At 42.7% G+C, this 18,983-nt stretch overlaps 1 protein-coding gene across 10 annotated transcripts in view; it reads left to right on the forward strand.

Annotated features, from left to right (window-relative positions):
• FOXN3 (forkhead box N3) overlaps window positions 1–18,983 on the forward strand; it is a 391,460-nt gene that overhangs the window by 73,741 nt on the left and 298,736 nt on the right. Inside the window, exon 1 of one of the 10 annotated variants that reach the window (XM_053603880.1) lies at window positions 398–466. The exons of the other annotated variants lie outside the window; for them this stretch is intronic. The gene's annotated coding sequence lies outside the window, so the exon portion shown is untranslated. Of the gene's footprint in view, window positions 1–397; window positions 467–18,983 lie in introns of those variants that run through there. 10 annotated transcript variants of the gene reach the window in all.

Consider the following 18,983-nt stretch of genomic DNA (forward strand, 5'->3'; position numbering starts at 1 on the left):
TATAATTTTACTGCTAAAATGTTTTGACATTGTTCTTACTTGTATGCCCGAGGTAAGCAAAGCCACAGACAAAACAGGGTCTATCCTCTTATATTTATTTAACTTAAAATTTTGTGGGGTAAAATGTTATACGGTTTAACTAGTAATTAATGTGAAACTATATGTGTATACACTCACACACACATATATATGTAATAAATTAAGATGAGACTTAAAGCAATTTGGGTTTTGTGACTTTGCGACTGGTGGATTATGGTTCTATTCCTAGACCCTTAGAGCTTTATGCCTGTCACTCAGCAGGGCTACCTCGGTGGAAATTGTTTTTTTTTTTTTTTTTGCAGTTTTTGGCCTGGGCTGGGTTTGAACCCACCACCTCCGGCACGTGGGGCTGGTGCCCTACTCCATTGAGTCACAGGCGCCACCCCTCTCGGTGGAAAATTTTAAGAAGCACCTGTTAAGATATCAGGTAATCTTTTTTACTGACATAGAATACACTGTACATATTGAAAGTGTGCCATTTGGTTAAGTTCTGGCACTCACCTGTGCCTCCCTGGTAAGGAAGTGATGAAGATGTTCATCACCTGGAAAAGCTGCATCATTCCGGTTCTGCAAACTCTCATTCCTCCTCACCCTCTAACACGTAGGCAAGTAACCTCCAGTCTGCCTCTGTCACTGCAGATTACTTTGCACTGTCTAGAATTATATAAAAATAGGGATGTTTGAGGGATGTGTGTGTCTGTCTTCTTTCTGTCAGGGTGATTTTTTTACAGATCCATCTATGTTGTGGCATGGGTTAACACTTCCATCCTCTTTACTGCTGAGTAGTAATTCATTGTGTGGAGATATCATAATTTGTTTTTAAATTGGTTTTATTATTATTATTTTATTGTTTGGGATTCATTGAGGGTACAAACAATTAGGTTACACTGATGGCATTTGTTAGATAATGTCCCTCTTATAATTGTGTCCCGCCCGCAAAAGGTGTGCTATACACTGTGACCCGCCATCCCTCCCCTCCGTCCCTCTCCTCACTTGCTCATTCCCCTATCCCCCCTTGTGTTAGCTCATCAACTGCCTTCATGTTAGAATAGAATACATTGGATTCTTGCTTCTCCGTTCTTGTGATGCTTTACTAACAAGAATGTGTTCTACCTCCATCCAGGTTAATACAAAAGCTGTAAAGTTTCCATCTTTTTTAGTAGCTAAATAGTATTCCAGGGTATACATATATCACGGCCTGGTAATCTGAACTCAGACCCTCATTTAATCCCGCAATTCCATTGCTAGGCATCTACCCAGAAGAAAAAAAATCCTTTTATTATAAGGACATTTGCACTAGACTGTTTATCACAGCTCAATTTACAATCGCCAAAATGTGGAAGCAGCCTAAATCAGTGGTTCTCAACCTTAACGCCATGGCCCTTTAATACAGTTCCTGTGGGTTGCGACCCACAGGTTGAGAACCACTAGCCTAAGTGTTTTTGAGTTGTTTTGATGGACGTTTGAATTGTTTCCATTTCATTTGCATGAATACCTGTGACTGGAATAGTTGGGTCCTACAGTTAGGTGTATGTTTAATTTTGTAAGAAACTGCCAAAATGTTTTTCAGAGTATTTGTACTATTTTAATTCCTACCAGCAGTGTCTAAGAGGTTCCAATTGCATTACATTATTGTCAAAACTTGGTATGACCAGACTTTGAAAAGTCCAGCTGTTGTAATAGATAACCAATGGTAATATCTCACTGTAGACTTAATTGGCATTTCCTTAATGGCTATTGTTGTTGAGCAATTTTTTATGTTCTTATTTGCCATTAATATACCTTCCCTTTAGCAAAGTGCTTGTTCCAGCCTTTGCCTGTTATGTTGTTGGGTCGTTTATTTACTTGTTCAGTTTAAAAAGTTTTTATATATTCCAGATAAATATCTTTGTCAAATGTGTGTTATGCAAACGCTATCACAATCTATGGGACCAATCAAGTGGTCACCTGATTGCAGTTGATATTATGGAGGGAATTTTTCAATGCCATTCAGGGGGTTGGAAGACTGTTTAGTGAAAGTTATGCAGAAAACTAAGGAAATGCTAACTCTGTGTGAAAAACCTGTACCAAAAAAAGTAAATGTAATTTACAATTAATGTAAGATGTAGATATTGACATGGTCTTCATAATGTAAATGCTGAATATTGACCTGTTAGACACAGTGTTTGGTCATCTGCCCCCCATTCTAACCCTACTCTCTCCTTCCCATTTCCCACTCTGAGGAAGCAAATTCTCTCTATCTATAAATGATGCTTGGAAGAGTTTTGTAAAGTCTTGTGTATCTTTTACTAGATATACAGGGTGCCCCAAAGGTTGCCGTACATACATAGGAAAAATGGGAAAGTTTAGCTAACTGTACCTTTGTTCACAAAATATTCATTATAAAACTCCGTAAAATATTTACAGAATATTTCTCTATATGTTGATGTATAAATAAAAAATGTTAAAAATATAAAGTATAAAATATGAGTTTGTTAATTTTTCCTATCTGTTTGTTTGTTTGTTTTCCTATTGGGCAACCTCTGGAACCCTAGGTGTATTTTTGATGATATGGTAAATGGTATCAATTTTTAAATTTATTTTCTAGTTGCGTGTTTCTAGTCTGTAGAAATACAATTGTGGCACAGTGAAAAAAATAATTTATCACAATCTGTGACTTGTCTTTTTTTTTTTTTTTTAATTGAGACAGAGTCTTACTTTGTTGCCCTCGGTAGAGTGCTGTGGTGGCTCACAGCAACCTCAAGCTCTTGGGCTTAAGTGATTCTCTTTTCTCAGCCTCCCGAGTAACTGGGTCTACAGATCACAGCTACGACGCCCAGCTTTTTTTGTTTTGTTTTGTTTTAGCAGGTCTAGGCTGGGTTTGAACCCACCAGCCCCTAACCACTGAGCTACAGGTGCCCAGCTGTTTTTTGTTCCTTTTTTTTTTTTTTTTGTAGAGACAGAATCTCACTTTATGACCCTTGGTAGAGTGCCGTGGCATCACACAGCTTACAGCAACCTCCAGCTCCTGAGCTTAAGCGATTCTCTTGCCTCAGCCTCCCGAGTAGCTGGGACTACAGGCACCTGCCACAGCACCCGGCTATTTTTTTTTTGTTGTTGTTGCAGTTTGGTGGGGGCTGGGTTTGAACCCGCCACCCTCGGCATATGGGGCTGGCGCCCTACTACTGAGCCACAGGTGACGCCCTGTTTTTTGTTCTTTTAACAATGTCTTTTGAAGAACAGACATTCTTTTTTTTTTTTTTTTTTTTTGTGGTTTTTGGCCGGGGCTGGGTTTGAACCCGCCACCTCCGGCATATGGGACCAGCGCCCTACTCCTTGAGCCACAGGCGCCGCCCGAAGAACAGACATTCTTTACTTTGAAGTCATATTTATCCATTTTTTCATTTATGGATTGCACTTTTAGTGTTACAGCTAAGAGTCATTTGTCTTACACAAGGTCACAAAGATTTTCCCCTGTGTTTGCTTTTAATAGTTTTATAGTTTTACATTTAATTTTGTAGTCCATTTTGAATCACCTTTTGTCTGTGATGTAAGTTATGTATTGAGTTTTCTTTTATTTTCTTTCTCTTTCTGTTTTTCTATCAAGGTTTCATATTGTCTCAGAACCATTGGTTGAAAAAACTCCCCTTCTCCTCCAAATTACTTTTGTACTTTTGTTTAAAATCAGTTGACCAATATAAGTGAGTTTGTTTCTGAATTCTATTCTGTTCCATTAATCTATTTGTCTGTTTTAATGCCTTATACCACAATGTCTTGATTAGTGCAGTGTTATAATAAATCTTAGAGTCATGTAGTAGAAGTCCTCTAATTTTATTCTTTTTGAAAGTTGTTTTGGCTGTTTTGAGTCCTTTGTATTTACATATGAATTTTTCTTTCTTTGTTTTTTTCAGAGACAGGGGTCTTGCTATAGCTCAGGCTGGTCTTGAACTCCTGAGCTCAAGCAATCCACCTGCCTCAGCCTCCCAGAGTGCTAGGATTACATAAGTGAACCACTGTGTCTGGCTACATATGAATTGTTAGTCAGCTTGGCAAGAGAAAATCCTGATGAGATTTTTATTGGGATAACTTTGAATCTTTAGATCAATTTGAGGAAAATTAACATCTTCATCATACTGAGTCCTCCAAAGGACAGGACATACTCTTTAATTTCTCTCAGTGATGTTTTGTAGTTTTTAGCATACAGGTCATGCATATCTTTTGTGAGATTTATCTCTCAGTATTTCTGTTACTTATGTTATTGCAAATTATATTTTTTATTTTAATATGTGATTGTTATTTACCATGTTGTTGTAGAAATATTGCTTTTTGTATAATTATGTGTCTACATCACTTGTTGTATATTGATGTAAGATACATCACTTGTTAGTTCTAAGTTCTTTTCTGTAGATTCTTTGGGACTTTCCACAAAGAAATTGACATAATCTGCAAATACAGTTTTACTTCTTCCTTTCCAATTTGATTGCCTTTTATTTCTTTTTCTTGCCTGATTGCAGGACCAGAACTTTCAATAGACTGTGAAGTAGAAGTAGTAACAAGAGCAAAGAACCTTGTCCTGTTCCTAATCTTAGGAGGAAAGCATTCAGTTTTGATATGATAGTAGCTACAGTATTTTTTGTTGTAAATGCTAATTATCAAGTTGAGGAAGTTCCTTGCTATTGCTATTTCTTGACAGATTTTACCAAGAATAGATGTTGTATTTTGTCAAATGTGTCTATTGAAATAATCATATGACATTTCTTTTTTAGTTGTTAATGTGGCAAATTATATTGATCAATCTTTGTATTGGCAGTCCCCGAGTTACCCTGATGTACAACTCACACAGACAGAAGGGGGCTATCACAGGTATTAGGTAAATGTATTTGTTCCAATATACATACAAATTCAACTTAAGAACACACCTACAGAACTTCTTTCATGTATAACCCAGAGACTGCCTGTAATGTTACATCAACCTGAATTCCTGGAATAAACCCTTCTTGACCATGTATTTATTACTTTTTACATTTGTTATTGCATTTCATTTGCCAAACTTTTTTATTAAGAAATTTTTTTTTTTTTTTTGAGACAGAGCCTCAAGATATCACCCTGGGTAGAGTGCCGTGTCATCACAGCTCATATCAACCTCTAACTCCTGGGCTTAAGCGATTCTCTTGCTTTAGCCTCTGGAGTAGCTGTGACTACAGGCACCTGCCACAACGCCCGGCTATTTTTTGGTTGTAGTTGTCATTGTTTGGCAAGCCCCGGGCTGGATTTGAACCCGCCAGCTCTGGCGTATGTGGCTGATGCCTTAGCCACTTGAGCTACAGGCACTGAGCCTTCATTAAGAAATTTTACAGGGGGCGGCGCCTGTGGCTCAGTCGGTAAGGTGCCGGCCCCATATACCGAGGGTGGCGGGTTCAAACCCGGCCCCGGCCAAACTGCAACCAAAAAACAGCCGGGCGTTGTGGCGGGCGCCTGTAGTCCCAGCTACTCGGGAGGCTGAGGCAAGAGAATTGCTTAAGCCCAGGAGTTGGAGGTTGCTGTGAGCTGTGTGAGGCCACGGCACTCTACCGAGGGCCATAAAGTGAGACTCTGTCTCTAAAAAAAAAAAAGGAAATTTTACAGGTATATTTATGAGGGATATTGGTCCTTAGTTTTCTTTTCTTACAAGTCTTTATCTGGTTTCAGTATTGGAATCATCCTGGACTCATAAAGTGGAAAGAACTCTGACCTGTTCAATGTCCTGGAAGCATTTGTGTAGAATTAGTATTGTTTTTCCTTAAATGTTTGATATAATTCAGCACCGAAACTATCTGGGCCTGGGGTCTTTGTGTGAAGGTTTTTACCTACAAATTCAAGTTATTTAATAGATATAAGCCTATTTAGATTATCTATTTCTATCTTGATCTTTGTTAGTTTTTGTCTTTCAGGTAAAACTGAACACTTTCAGGTAATGTGCCTGTAGACTAATTTATATCTTTCAGAGAATTTGTCAACTTAATTTAAATATTGAATTTATTAGCATAAAGTTGTATATAATGTCCCCTTATACTTTAACAGCTGTAGATTGTGGTGACATCATTTTTCTCATTCCTGCTATTTGTAATTTTTTCTCTTCTTTTTTTCCTAATAATAATGGTTAGAGGGCGGCGCCTGTGCTCAGTGAGTAGGGCGCCAGCCCCTTATGCCGAGGGTGGCGGGTTCAAACCCAGTTGAGCCCCGGCCAAACTGCAACAAAAAAATAGCTGGGCGTTGTGGCGGGCGCCTGTAGTCCCAGCTGCTCGGGAGGCTGAGGCAAGAGAATCGCGTAAGCCCAAGAGTTGGAGGTTGCTGTGAGCCGTGTGACGCCAGGGCACTCTACCCGAGGGCGGTACAGTGAGACTCTGTCTCTACAAAAAAAATAATAATAATACTGGTTAGAGTGTTATCTGTTCTATTAATGTTCTCCAAAAAAAAACAGCCTTTGGTTTCATTGACTTTTTTTTTTTTTTTTCCCCTATTTTTGTTTTATGTTGAATTGATCTCCACTCTGCCATTTCCTTCTTTTGGCTTTGGGTTTCATTTGTTCTTCTTTTTCTTTCCTTTTCTTTTCCTTTCCTTTTAACAGAGTCTGACTCTGTCACCCTGGGTAGAGTGCAATGGTATCATCATAGCTCATTACAACCTCAAACTCCGGGGCTCAACATATCCTCCTACCTCAGCCTCCCTCAGCTGGGACTACAGGCATGCACCACAACATCCAACTAATTTTTTCTATTTTTGGTGGAGATAGATCAGGCTGGTCTTTACTCCTAAGTTCAAGGGACCTTCCTGCATTGGCCTGTCCGAGTCCTAGGATTACAGGTGTGAGCCACTGTACCCACCACCTAATTTTTTTTTTCTTTTGAGACAGAGCCTCACTTTTGTCACCCTTGGTAGAGTGCTGTGGCGTCATAGCTCACAGCAACCTCCAACTCTTGGGCTTAAGCGATTCTCTTGCCTCAGCTTCTCATTTCTGATGAGAAATCTGGTGTTGTCTTTGTCATTGGACTTATGTACATAATGTTCCTACTCATTCTGGGTGCATTAATCATGTTGTTCTTTTGTTCTGATTTTTAATCTTTGTATTTCAGAAGTTTGACTACGATGTGGCTAGGTATGATTTTCTTTGTGTATATCTTGATTAGTGTTTACAGAGCTTCTTAAACATGAAAATGTATGTCTTTAAATTAGGGAAGTTTATGGTCATTATTTCTTCAAATAATCTGGATATTTCATTCTTTCTCTTTCTGTCTTTGTTTTCTCTTCTCAGATTTTAATCACTGTATGGTGATAAATAGTCTGTCTCATGGGCCCCTAAAGTTTGTATTTTTTTCAGACTTTATTTCTCTCTGTCTTAAAGATCAGGTAAATCTGTTTGTTTAGTTTTCAGTAATTCATAGACTCTCTTTTGTCCTTTCCCTTTTGTTCTTAAACCCATTTAGGAAATTTAAAAAATTGTTTTTAGGGGCAGTGCCTGTGGCTCAGTCGGTAAGGCGCCGGCCCCATATACCAAGGGTGACGAGTTCAAACCCGGCCCCGGCCAAACTGCAACCAAAAAAAATAGCTGGGCGTTGTGGCGGGTGCCTGTAGTCCCAGCTACTCGGGAGGCTGAGGCAAGAGAATCGCTTAAGCCCAGGAGTTGGAGGTTGCTGTGAGCTATGTGAGGCCATAGCACTCTACCGAGGGCCATAAAGTGAGACTCTGTCTCTACAAAAAAAAAAAAAAAAATTGTTTTTATATTTCATTTCAGATTTTCTGGTCAGTTCTTGTTTATTATGAGCATTTTTTAATGTCATGTGCATAATTTGTATATGTATGGTAAAAGTATGTGCATAGTTTTAACAGGTTTTTTAAATTATTGCCTGTTAATTATAATATTTGGGTCATTTTGAGGTTAGTCTTTCTAATTGCATTTGGTTTTTTCTTAAATATAAGCTGTATTTTCTTTATATATCTGTATTTCTTTATATTTCTAATCATGGTAACTTGGATGTTGTGAATGGTACATTGCAAAGACTCTGGATTATGTTATTTTTGAAAAATATTGATTTGTTTTGTCTCAGCACAGCAGGCAGATACCTTTAGTAAACTCTAATTCCAACCCCTATCTTTCCTGCAGTGGGCAGCAGCTAAATCCTTGTTATTTTAGTCTTTGTTTGTAATCTTCACTCCATGTGTATAGCCACAGTAGTTTTTACACAAAACTGGAGGCTTCCCCTTCTCAAACTCTCCTTTCTGGGATATTATTTTCACTGTCTGCCTTTTGTAGTTACCTGTAACTCTGTCTTTTTTGGTTCTTCAAGTCAGTAAGACCTTGGATTTCTAGCGAAATTGTATTTTATTTTATTTTTTATTAATTTTATTTTTTTTTTGAGACTGATTCTCACTATGTTGCCCTTGGTAGAGTGCAGTGGCATCACAGCTCACAGCAGCCTCAAACTCTTGGGCTTAAATGATTCTCTTGCCTCAGCCTCCCGAGTAGCTGGGACTGCAGGTGCCCGCCCCAACACCTGGCTATTTTTTCTTTGCACTTGTCATTGCTGTTTAGCTGACCTGGGCTGGGTTTGAACCTGCCAGCCTGGGTGTATGTAGCCGACACCCTACCCACTGAGTTACGGGCACTGCCCACTATCTAAATTTTAAATGCCCCATGTGGCACTGATGAGTGAAAAATCTTAAAAACAAAAAACTCCTGACATGTCACCCTTTGCTTTTTCTTTCTTTTGACTCCCCTAAAGGTTTTGCTGCTTTTGTGTGCCTTGCTGCCTTCAGGTATTCTAGTCTCTGCTTCCTCATTTGGTTCTTTTTATTTATTTATTTAATTAAATCATAGCTGTGCACATTAATGCGATCATGGGGCACCATACACTGGTTTTATAGACCGTTTGACACATTTTCATCACACTGGTTAACATAGCCTTCCTGGCATTTTCTTAGTTATTGTGTTAAGACATTTCTATTCTACATTTACTAAGTTTCACATGTACCCTTGTAAGATGCACCCTCATTTGGTTCTTTTTAAAGCCAAGTTGGTAGTTATCTGCAAGAGGATTGGTCTGTGAGAAACTAACCATTAACAGAAACAAAACTCCCCTCTCTCCTAACTTTTAAAGTTTTAATTCTGGCCGTGGGTTCTCGGATCTCCCTGGGCTTCATTCCTACAGTCTGAAGGCACGCTGCCTCCCTGCCACTCTAGTCAGTCCCAGCCCTCACTCTTCTTTTCCCTTGAGGGACTGTGGGCACTAGTCTCTCTCTTCCCATTGGTGGCAGCATCATCTCAGCTTTTTGTCCCTTTCCACCTGAAGTTTTGGCTCTGGACTCTCCTTCTCCAAACCATCTTCAACACCTTTGCCCCAAATTTCCTAAAACACTACACTCATGGTTTCTGCCTTACTCAGCTTCAGTGGCTCTCTGTTGACTATGCTAGGGGTGGGTGGTGTCCTCACTCATAAATGACAAGACATCAGTAGTTACAGAAGCCCTCATGCTCCTTTTCGCAACCTTTTCCCCACAGCTTTCTAGTTTCCCTAGAGGTAAGGGAGGCAGTGTGAACAGAGGCATGTTACCTCAGCTCCACTCTGAGGCTTTATTTTCAGCCTGTACCACAAACACCTCAGGATGTCAGGAAATGAAAAACGTGGTTTTCTTTAGCTGCATTGGAATCCCACAGGCACCCACAAGGGTTGAGGCCTACCTGTGTGACCTCTGTCCCACCTTAGCTCCCTAGCTCGACCGTTTTCTCTAGCCTGGCCCGGCTTTCCTGAAGCTGGCGTGCCATACGTCTTTAGTCCTCTGTTGATGAGCGCTCACGAAGAACTCAGGTTTCAAGGCCCAATTCCAATGTCTAATTTCTTTCTCACTTGAAAATTTCCCTGATTGCTAGTGTTGAAATTCCTCTCTCTCTATGCTGAGCTCTTTCAGTAAACTTTTTAAGTTCATTAACATAGTTTTATTGCAAGTAACAGACTCCTTCACACAAACTTACTTTTTTGTGGCAAAAATGGGGTGTGGGGGGTACTGAGAGCATATTTAAGGATATTTAGATGTCTAATTTGCTACTTCTATTTTCTATATCTGAATTCTGTGTCCCCAAGAAAGGTTGGGGACTGGACTGGCTTTAGTCACATGACTATAAATATGGCAGCCTGGTGTAGGGGGTTTGAGAGATCTAGAGGCCAATCAAAGGAAAAAATATGACCTTGTGGCTCAGTGCCCATAGCTCAGTGGCTAGGGTGCCAGCCACATCTACCAGGGCCGGCGGGTTTGAACTTGGCCTAAACCTGCTAAACAACAATGACAGCTATAACAAAAAAATAGCCAGGCAATGTAGTAGGCACCTGTAGTCCCAGCTACTTGGGAGGCTGAAGCAAGAGAGTTGCTTAAACCCAAGAGTTTGAGGTTGCTGTGAGCTGTGATGCCATGCACTCTACCAAGGGCGACATAGTGAGACTCTGTCTCAACAAAAAAAGAAAAAGATATGACCACAAAGTGGCAGAAGCATATGGAAGCTTTTTTGGGTGGTACACTTTGACAGGTTTGCATGCAGTGAAGTCCCTCATGGTAAGAGTCTGTTAAAGGTCAGAGGGAGGGCAAGGGAACTCCCAGGGGATAGGAGGATGGGGCCCTATATGTGTCTGGATGATTTCTATTGCTCAGGAGCATGGCAAGGAGTCTCTGGGTCAGATTGCTCTGGAGGCAGTAGCTGCTTAGGGTCTTCTAACCACAAGACTGTATCTGTTAATGCCCAGCAGATGCCAATGGTAGTTTTGTGTGATGTACAAAGCAGGCAGCTTCTAAATGGCTAAATGTTGACGGCTTTGGCTATTTAAAAAATTACTGGATGTATAAAAATTTGAGTTTGGCATCAGCAGAGGTAACGGGGTTCAGCATTCACTGAAGAAGTACCCAGCACAGGAGCCAATGTGCATGGGCCATCTTTGGCTCAGTTGTCTAACAGGTTCACCTTTGTTGATCTTGGTAGCAGGGAGAAGAATTGAAAGGAGGAGGAGACAATTTCCAAAGAAGGCTGGGCCTGGGGTGGCTCCTGTGGCTCAGTGAGTAGGGTCCCTGCCCCATATACCAAGGGTGGCGGGTTCGAACCCGGCCCCAGCCAAACTGCAACAACAAAAAAAATAGCCGGGCATTGTGGCAGGCTCGTATAGTCCCAGCTACTCAGGAGGCTGAGGCAAGAGAATTGGCTAAGCCCAAGAGCTGGAGGTTGCTGTGAGCTGTGACGCTACAGCACTTTACTGAGGACGACAAAGTGAGACTCTGTCTCTAAGAAAAAAAAAAAATGAAGGCTGGCCATCTACAATTGCTCTTCTGGCCCTTGTCAAAATCTTCTAAGCACTCTAGATGCTGGTTTATACACTATCTCCTGTCAGCTTTATCCTGCTTTACCTGAAGTACTCTGTACCTTACCACGTGTGGTAAATGTGAGATCGTGTGTGTGGAATGCATGAACGTGTTTCTCCTCTCTGAAATGCCCTGCACCTGTCTAAAACCCACTCAGGCCAAGTGGGTCCTCACTGCTCTGTATCTCCTTTTCCTGGGGCTCCAGCACCTCCTTCTTGTCACTCCTTTGACATTTGGCATCTTCTGTGGCTCTGGTTGTAGCCCTACCAAGATCAGCAACTGCTGGAAGGCCTAGAAGATGACATCTATTTCTTTAATCTTTTGCATCTTCAGAATCCTGTCCTGCCCGGGTGTGGGGAGTAGTAACCTATGTGGTGGGAGTGCACACTCGCTGGGAGAACCTGATCCTCAGGTTGAGCAGACTGTAGAACCGTAGTCTTCTTCCAGGAAAGTCTTGGTAGTGGCCAAGAAGACAACCACATGTGACAACCTTAGAGACAACAGCACACACAGAATGTCACGGGATCAAGCCAGTCTTGGGGAGAATGTGGAGGAGAGAAGTCATGCTTTTTTGAACAGAGAGGTCAAAATGACAAGTTCAGGGCTTAGGCTAAGAACATAGACTCTTGGCTAGAGCATGTTTTCCACAGGATGTCTGCTTTCAAAAAGCTACTAGAAGCCTGACACTCAGTGCCTAGCACAGAGCTTTGCCTGAGCTGAGAAGTTAATGAATATCATGTTTTCCCAAGTCCCAAGCGGCATTTTAATCATGGAAGTCAGAACTTTTATTATAGCAGAAAGACAAGTTATTGCATGTAGAATACTGTGTGCATTCATTCCTGAAATTTTGTTGGTTTATTTACTTCTACACCTTAGACTAGTGGAAGCTTCCGTTTCCATCTGGGCTGTGTAAGGATATAAAAGATTAAAGTAACAGAGAGAGCACAGAGAAGGGAAACTTTAGCCAGATCTCATTTTTCTAAGGTTCTGAGTCCCTGTTGCGTCTTATCTGCACAGAAAACCATCTTTGCACTTATAGTATCTGTACACAAATAAAATGCCCTTCTGTGTGTCAGGGCCTCACAAACAATGCTCTGTACTCTGCTCCCCCAGGACGCATAACTTGCTGATGAAATAAACTATTATTCTTTAACAATTTGGATGTTTAATCTCTGGGAGCTTTTTCCACACCTGGTGGCATTTTGAAAACCCTTCAGCCACTTCAAGTGGTATGGCTTTTGACCAAAGCTCTGGCGGAGATGAGGAATACACCCGCCCCTGGTTCCAAAGGCAACAATGCTGCCACAGTTACAGCCCTTTAAATGCTCCTCAGGTACCCACGGCTACAGGAAGGGTTCACGCTGCAGCTTGGCACCCTCCGCCGTCATTATGTGGCAGTCTGAAAACCCAGCCTTCAACTTTTCATCGCACGTGTTATTTTAACAATTGCGCATATTTGAATACATTCTGACTGTTTGATTTCCACCTAAACAGTCTTAACTGTATTTAAAGCCCTTCTGAAATGTAAAACCTAATACTTTTCTAAATGACCGTGTGTGCTGTAAGTTGACAGTGGTGGCTTTATTCTTAGTGGCTGTAAATCCTTTCTCTGCCCTTGCCTGAGGTGGATTGCAGATCTAGAACTGGGGCCCTTCTGAAGAAGCTGGAGCCCTCTGAGCTGTGGATGTTTTAGCCACTGCTTTGCTGTCAAAATGACAAACAGATGGCCATCAATTTAAACTCTTGGGCCTCTCCTCTTCTTTTAAGGACGGTGCACCAGATACAGGGGAAGCATTGAATAAAGTGAAGCTAGAGGAATGGCAAAATGCACAGATGGATTGGGGACTATAAAATTCCTCGAAAGCACAAGCTGAATGTGTGATGAACTAAAATTAAATGTAGTTGTGCTAGGCGGTGCAAGTAGCGGAAAGAGTGTGTCCTCACAATCGGCGCAAGCTCTGCTCCTGATAATGTACGTGACCTTGACCAACCTCTCTGGGCCTCAGTTTCCATGTCGGTAAAGTCTGGTTGCAGTGGATAATGTCTGTTTTTAAGGTCGAAGACTCTGTGATAAGGAACATTCTTTGGTCATTTTATCACACATAATTGCGGTAACATTGCTATTGTCTTGGCATGTAATTCATGCCAAGGGTCACCCCCGATGTGTATGTGTTAGGGGGGGAAGGTGAGGATAGTCATCTGTTTACAGACCCACACGCCAAGGTTTCACCTGTGATTGATGTTGAGGCCAAGGGCAAAACCATTTACAATAGCGGGTTGCCGTTGAGACCTGCAGCAGCAAAGCACAGGGAGAAGCAGAAGGTCCCATTGTTCTGGGCAGCTCTAGTCTGTGGAGTGGGAGTCCAGGGCTTCGAGGCTCAGCTGCTAGGACAGCTTCTCCCTTCCCCCATCCCTCCTTTATCTCACACTCACCACTTTCTTCTTTCGCGGGCATCTCCTTTGCTCTCACTGGTCCCATTATTATCTAGCATCTTCAAATGGTTCTTCTGCAGCCCTTCCTAAGTTAGCTGCTTGCATCCCGGAGGAAACAAAGAGTGATGTTTCCTTCCCTTCTAGTTCATGTGGAAATACTGTCGACTTTTCTAGGGTGTAGGAAAGGACTTGCGTGTGTAAGAAAGAGAGAGAAGAGAGAAAGAGAGAAAGAGAGAGACTGTTGGAGTTGGTGCAATAGTGCAAAGGGTTTTGAGATTAAAAACAAACTAAAAAATGGTAGTATTCAGAACTGGCTGAGACACTGGGGAAGCCGAGTTTGGGAAGTAGTTTGGGGAAGCTGTGACTGGTTAGTTTCTTTTTTAACATTTGTTTCACTCTTATCACTCTTGATGTGTGAAAGTTAACCCCCCCATACCACCTAACAAGGCTTGCTTCACAGTCCTGAGGGGGATTAGAACCTGCCACCCCAAAGTATGTCATTTGGGCGTATTGGTTGTTCTGAGCTGAAGATAGTTGAGAAACAGCAAAGGAAGGAAGGGGAGGGGCTCTGTGCCCTCCCCCTTTCACCTAAAAATGAAGCATTAATTTCCCATGGGAAAGGTGCCTTCCCTGAACCTGGAGGAGGGGAACATTTTTTTTTTTTTTTTTGTAGAGACAGAGTCTCACTTTATGACCCCTGTGGCCTCACACAGCTCACAGCAACCTCCAACTCCTGGGTTTAAGCGATTCTCTTGCCTCAGCCTCCCGTGTAGCTGGGACTACAGGCGCCCGCCACACCGCCCGGCTATTTTTTAGTTGCAGTTTGGCCGGGGCTGGGTTTGAACTCGCCACCCTCGGTATATGGGGCCAGCGCCTTACTGACTGAGCCACAGGTGCCGCCCCAGAGGGGAACATTTTTATCACTGGAGACAGGGAGTTGACGCAGATGAGTCTGTATAAACAAACCCTCCTAGAACAACCATTAGCTTCCATGGGTTTCTCCCATTTATTTCCTAGTAACTTTACTACAGTTTTCTACCCCAAATTCCAACCACCTTTTGTCTTGTCCAATCTTCATAATATATTGCTCTTTGTTAAAATGGTATATTTAACTAAATGCTTCTTTGGGGTTTTTGCTTCTTTCCAGAAAGTACCCTTGCCATGTCAAAATATTAACAATGCATAAAATTTGTTTGCTTTTTTCCTGTTAATTTGTTTTGGGTCAGTTCAATTCATAGACCCCAGCCACAGAAGCTAGAGGAAAAAGTCTGCTTGCCTTTCAGTTCCCAAGCAACTGGTCATATCGCTCCTCACTGTAGCTCATCCCCTGCTCTGATAAAGTGCAGATAAAGTTGTTTGTCCTTTAGGCAAATAGTTGACAAGAGGGGTATGCCATTTTGAAAAAGCAGCAAACTGTCCTTTTGCCTCTGGGGTTCTACACTGTTTGTATCAGAACCACAAAACCTCCCTATGCATGTGTTAATTTAGCATTAGAAGGGAACCTGAAGGCTTCAGGGCAAACTGGACTCTGAATGAATGTAAGTTATAATGTGTAAACCAGGCAGTTCTGCTGAGATCCTTGACTTCTAGGATGATTTGAATGGAAGTCAAAGAACTCTCTAGACACTCATGAATACCCGTAATCCTGCCTGGCCAGGTATGTACCTGTGGGATAGAATAGGAACAGAGGAGGCCTTTAGGAAAAGGTAGGTGGTAGTGAACTTGATTATTCTTTTCAACCTACAACTTTAAAATTATACTTATAGACACCATAACATCCTGTTGCTCTGATTGTGACTTGTGTTCAAGGCCCTCTGGGAGCCAAGATGGAGCTGCCTGCTCCCGCACACTGGTTTCCTGTGTGATTGCAGACACACACTGGGGAGGTGTATGGTCAAGGTACAGAGCAGCTTGTAGCGGACACACAGCCTTGTCTGCTTAGCTGTCACTGGCTCCCAAGAAGGTCTGACTTCATCTTGTTTTTTGGATCTTGCAAGACTTATTCAGGATTCCTGTTCTGCATCTGGAGCTGAAGCTATTCTCAAATCAGAACACAGATTCCGTTTGTAAAGAGAAGCAGCATGCAAAGAGTGTTGGCAGTGAGCAGGCAGGCATGGATTCCTATCCCAGCTCCACCAACAACTGGCAGTAACACTGATGCAAGTCACTTAACATCTCTGAGCCTTTGGAATGAGGAATTTCCCATCCTGCATCCTGGTTTTCTTGAATCGTTCCCATTGTGCAGAGGGAACGGAGGGAGGCCCCTTTCCTGGGGAGGTCAGCCTGCCGAGTTTCACCTGCCTTTCCTCTGTGTGGTCCCATGAGGGGGAAGGAGCAGGAATCCCACCAGGCTGAGGGGGAATGAGAGCTGGAACATGTGGGGAATTCCTTTCTCCATGGAGCCCATAGTTACGTGCCAGGATAAAAATATCTCCTACCATCTGCAACAATGGCTCCTTTTGATATCTTGAAGAAATAGTTTCTTCAGATGAAAAAAATACTATTTGTATCAGATGTAAGCAAACAATTCATTGGAGTCCTTGAGGGTGATGGTTGGCACTTTGAAAATTTCATTAAATATTAAATTCTTTCTGGGCGGTGCCTGTGGCTCAAGGAGTAGGGTGCCGGTCCCATATGCCGGAGGTGGCGGGTTCAAACCTAGCCCCGGCCAAAAACCAAAAAAAAAAAAAAAAAAAAAAATTCTTTCTTTATTCAACAAATATTTAAGTGCCTATTATGTGCCACACACCGCGATATAGCAGTGAGCAGGCAGACAAAATCCTTGCTTTCTTGGGGCCGACATGCTAGTAGGGCGGTGGACGAGGAGCAGAATAAATAATACATGTAATTTGCAAATAGTCGTAAGTGCTGTGGAGAAAGATGAAGCTGGGAGGGGGTTCCAGGAGGTGCAAGGGTGGGCACTGTAACTTTAAACCAGAGGGGCCGAGCATGCTTCCTGCACTGAAAGAATGCAGAATAGTTGATGTTTAGCAAGCACGAAGGTCTTGAAGGGTGCCCAGCCCAGCCCAGCCCAGGAATAGCCAGGGGGCCGAGGTGGGTGGAAGAGAGTGAGGGAGGGGAGAGAAGCAGGAGTTGAGCTCAGGGCAGTGACAGTGGTGCTGGGGGCGGACACCAGATGGTGTGAAAGCTGGGGGGAGGATTTTGAGGGACATGCCATGTCATGTCAATAGGGCTGGTCAATAATGGTCATTATTCTTTCCCATGTGCAAAGTCTATCATTTGGAAAGGGAGAAAAGCCTAAACTCATAAGGGCCCAGCAGGTTGTGATGTTCTAGATCCTTCTACTCAATGTGTGGGCCAGGGGACAGCAGCCTGGGCACCCCTGAACACTCATTAGAAATGCAGGCTCTGGGCGGTGCCTGTGGCTCAAGGAGTAGGGCGCCGGTCCCATATGCCAGAGGTGGTGGGTTCAAACCCAGCCCTGGCTAAAAACCACAAAAAAAAAAAAAAAAAAAAGAAAGAAATGCAGGCTCTCAGCTGTACCCCAGCCCCACGGGTTCAGAACCTGCATCGCATGGGGCCTGCAGGTGCTCTGTGGCACGAGAACACTTGAGAAGCTCTGCTCCACCGTTGTCTCTGTGGCTTTGGGTATCAGAAGTCCTGGGGGCTGCTCCAAGCAAGCCCATCTTCTCTGCTCTGGGTGAACTTGGGAAGGCTCTTTATTGCCTGTTGCCCTCATTTTCTTCACCGCGTGACCTGCGAGGTTAGAGTGATGCTGCTGTTCTCCACTCTGCCCAACACTTCTGTTCTTCCGAGAGCCGCCATCCACATCCCTTTCCCTGTCCCTCAGACCTCACTCTCTCTGGGGCTGCATAGATCGGGAAGGTGCATGTGGAAGCTGACCCTCTGGGCTCTGAAATTTCTAGGCCATCTCTCTTCAGTGCATCCAGAGAAGATATTCTTACCTTGTGCATAGTATTTCAAACACGCAAAGTCTGAGCCTTCTCAGACTTGCAAGTAGCAAGTTCATGTCTGCTTGCTACTTGCCCATCTTCAGTAGGGCAGGTGCTCTGAGCTGAGCTACTGGCCTGGCAACTCACCTTAGACCAACCTCCCACTATCTTTTGCCAGGTCCCTTCTGGCCCCAGTGGTTCCAGATGCAGGAAGGCTGGTTGCCTTTGAGGGTTGTCATGATGAATGTAGATACTACATTGGATTGACTGGTCCGTGTTAGGATCTGGCATCAAATAGTCAGCCTACCCTCTTCCAAAACAAATCACACAGCTCTGCGGTGTGGGTTATAGAGCCTGGAGTCTCAAGGTTTTGGCTTATTTATTATTCACATCTGAGGGATTTGGACAAATCACTTCACATGTATAAATATTAGGCTATTTATTGATAAAATAGAGTTATGGTCATTTCTACTTCACAGGCAGGCTATGGCGCCTTTATTCTCTAAATGCTTTTGAGAACCGTCCTTAAATGTACGTTTCTGGGCTTACGTCACTACATACTAGCATACCTTGTTTGCTTTTTTGTTTTTTTAATGAGTGTGGAATCATCTCCCTCCTTCTGTTCATTTAATGACTGCAGCAGCCATGAGCAGATAGAGGCAAATGCCTTTTCACGTTACTCACGGATTCCTGTGGGTTAAGAAATCAGCGAGGCACTGACCTTTCCTTGCTGTTTCTGCATTAGTCACACTCTTCCCATTGTTTGTGGATGTCAGCAGCACGACCTAAATAAAGTTAGGGTCGATCTCTTTCAGAATAAGTTTGGGTTTTCTCCTTACAATAAAGTTAAGGTAGCTGATGTATGGTCTGCAATCAAATAGAAAGACCTTTTCAGCAAAGCCCTTGCTCAAGTATGGAGTTATTATTGAACACTGGTTTCGGGATGTGGTCAAATTCTCAAATTTCTCAAGTGTTACCTGGCCTGCTAAGGACTCTAGTAGAAAACAGTCCCCATTTGTCACTGCCTTTTTCCATTGGTGGGGCAACTCGATAGCTCCAATTGCTTGCATCTTACCTTACCACCTTGGAATTCTAGATTAGCCCCATGCTTAGTGTGCACAGATATTTTTCAGATCTGTGCCATTGTGCTACGAGGTGGCTTTCTGGGCTAAACTGACCGACTGCTTAATTCGCTGTAGTCCATACTGCGAAGAGCATGTGGGTTCAACAGTGTTTCATTAA

Source organism: Nycticebus coucang, chromosome 9 (assembly GCF_027406575.1).
Source record: "Nycticebus coucang isolate mNycCou1 chromosome 9, mNycCou1.pri, whole genome shotgun sequence".
In the NCBI taxonomy this organism is placed as follows: Eukaryota; Metazoa; Chordata; class Mammalia; order Primates; family Lorisidae; genus Nycticebus; species Nycticebus coucang.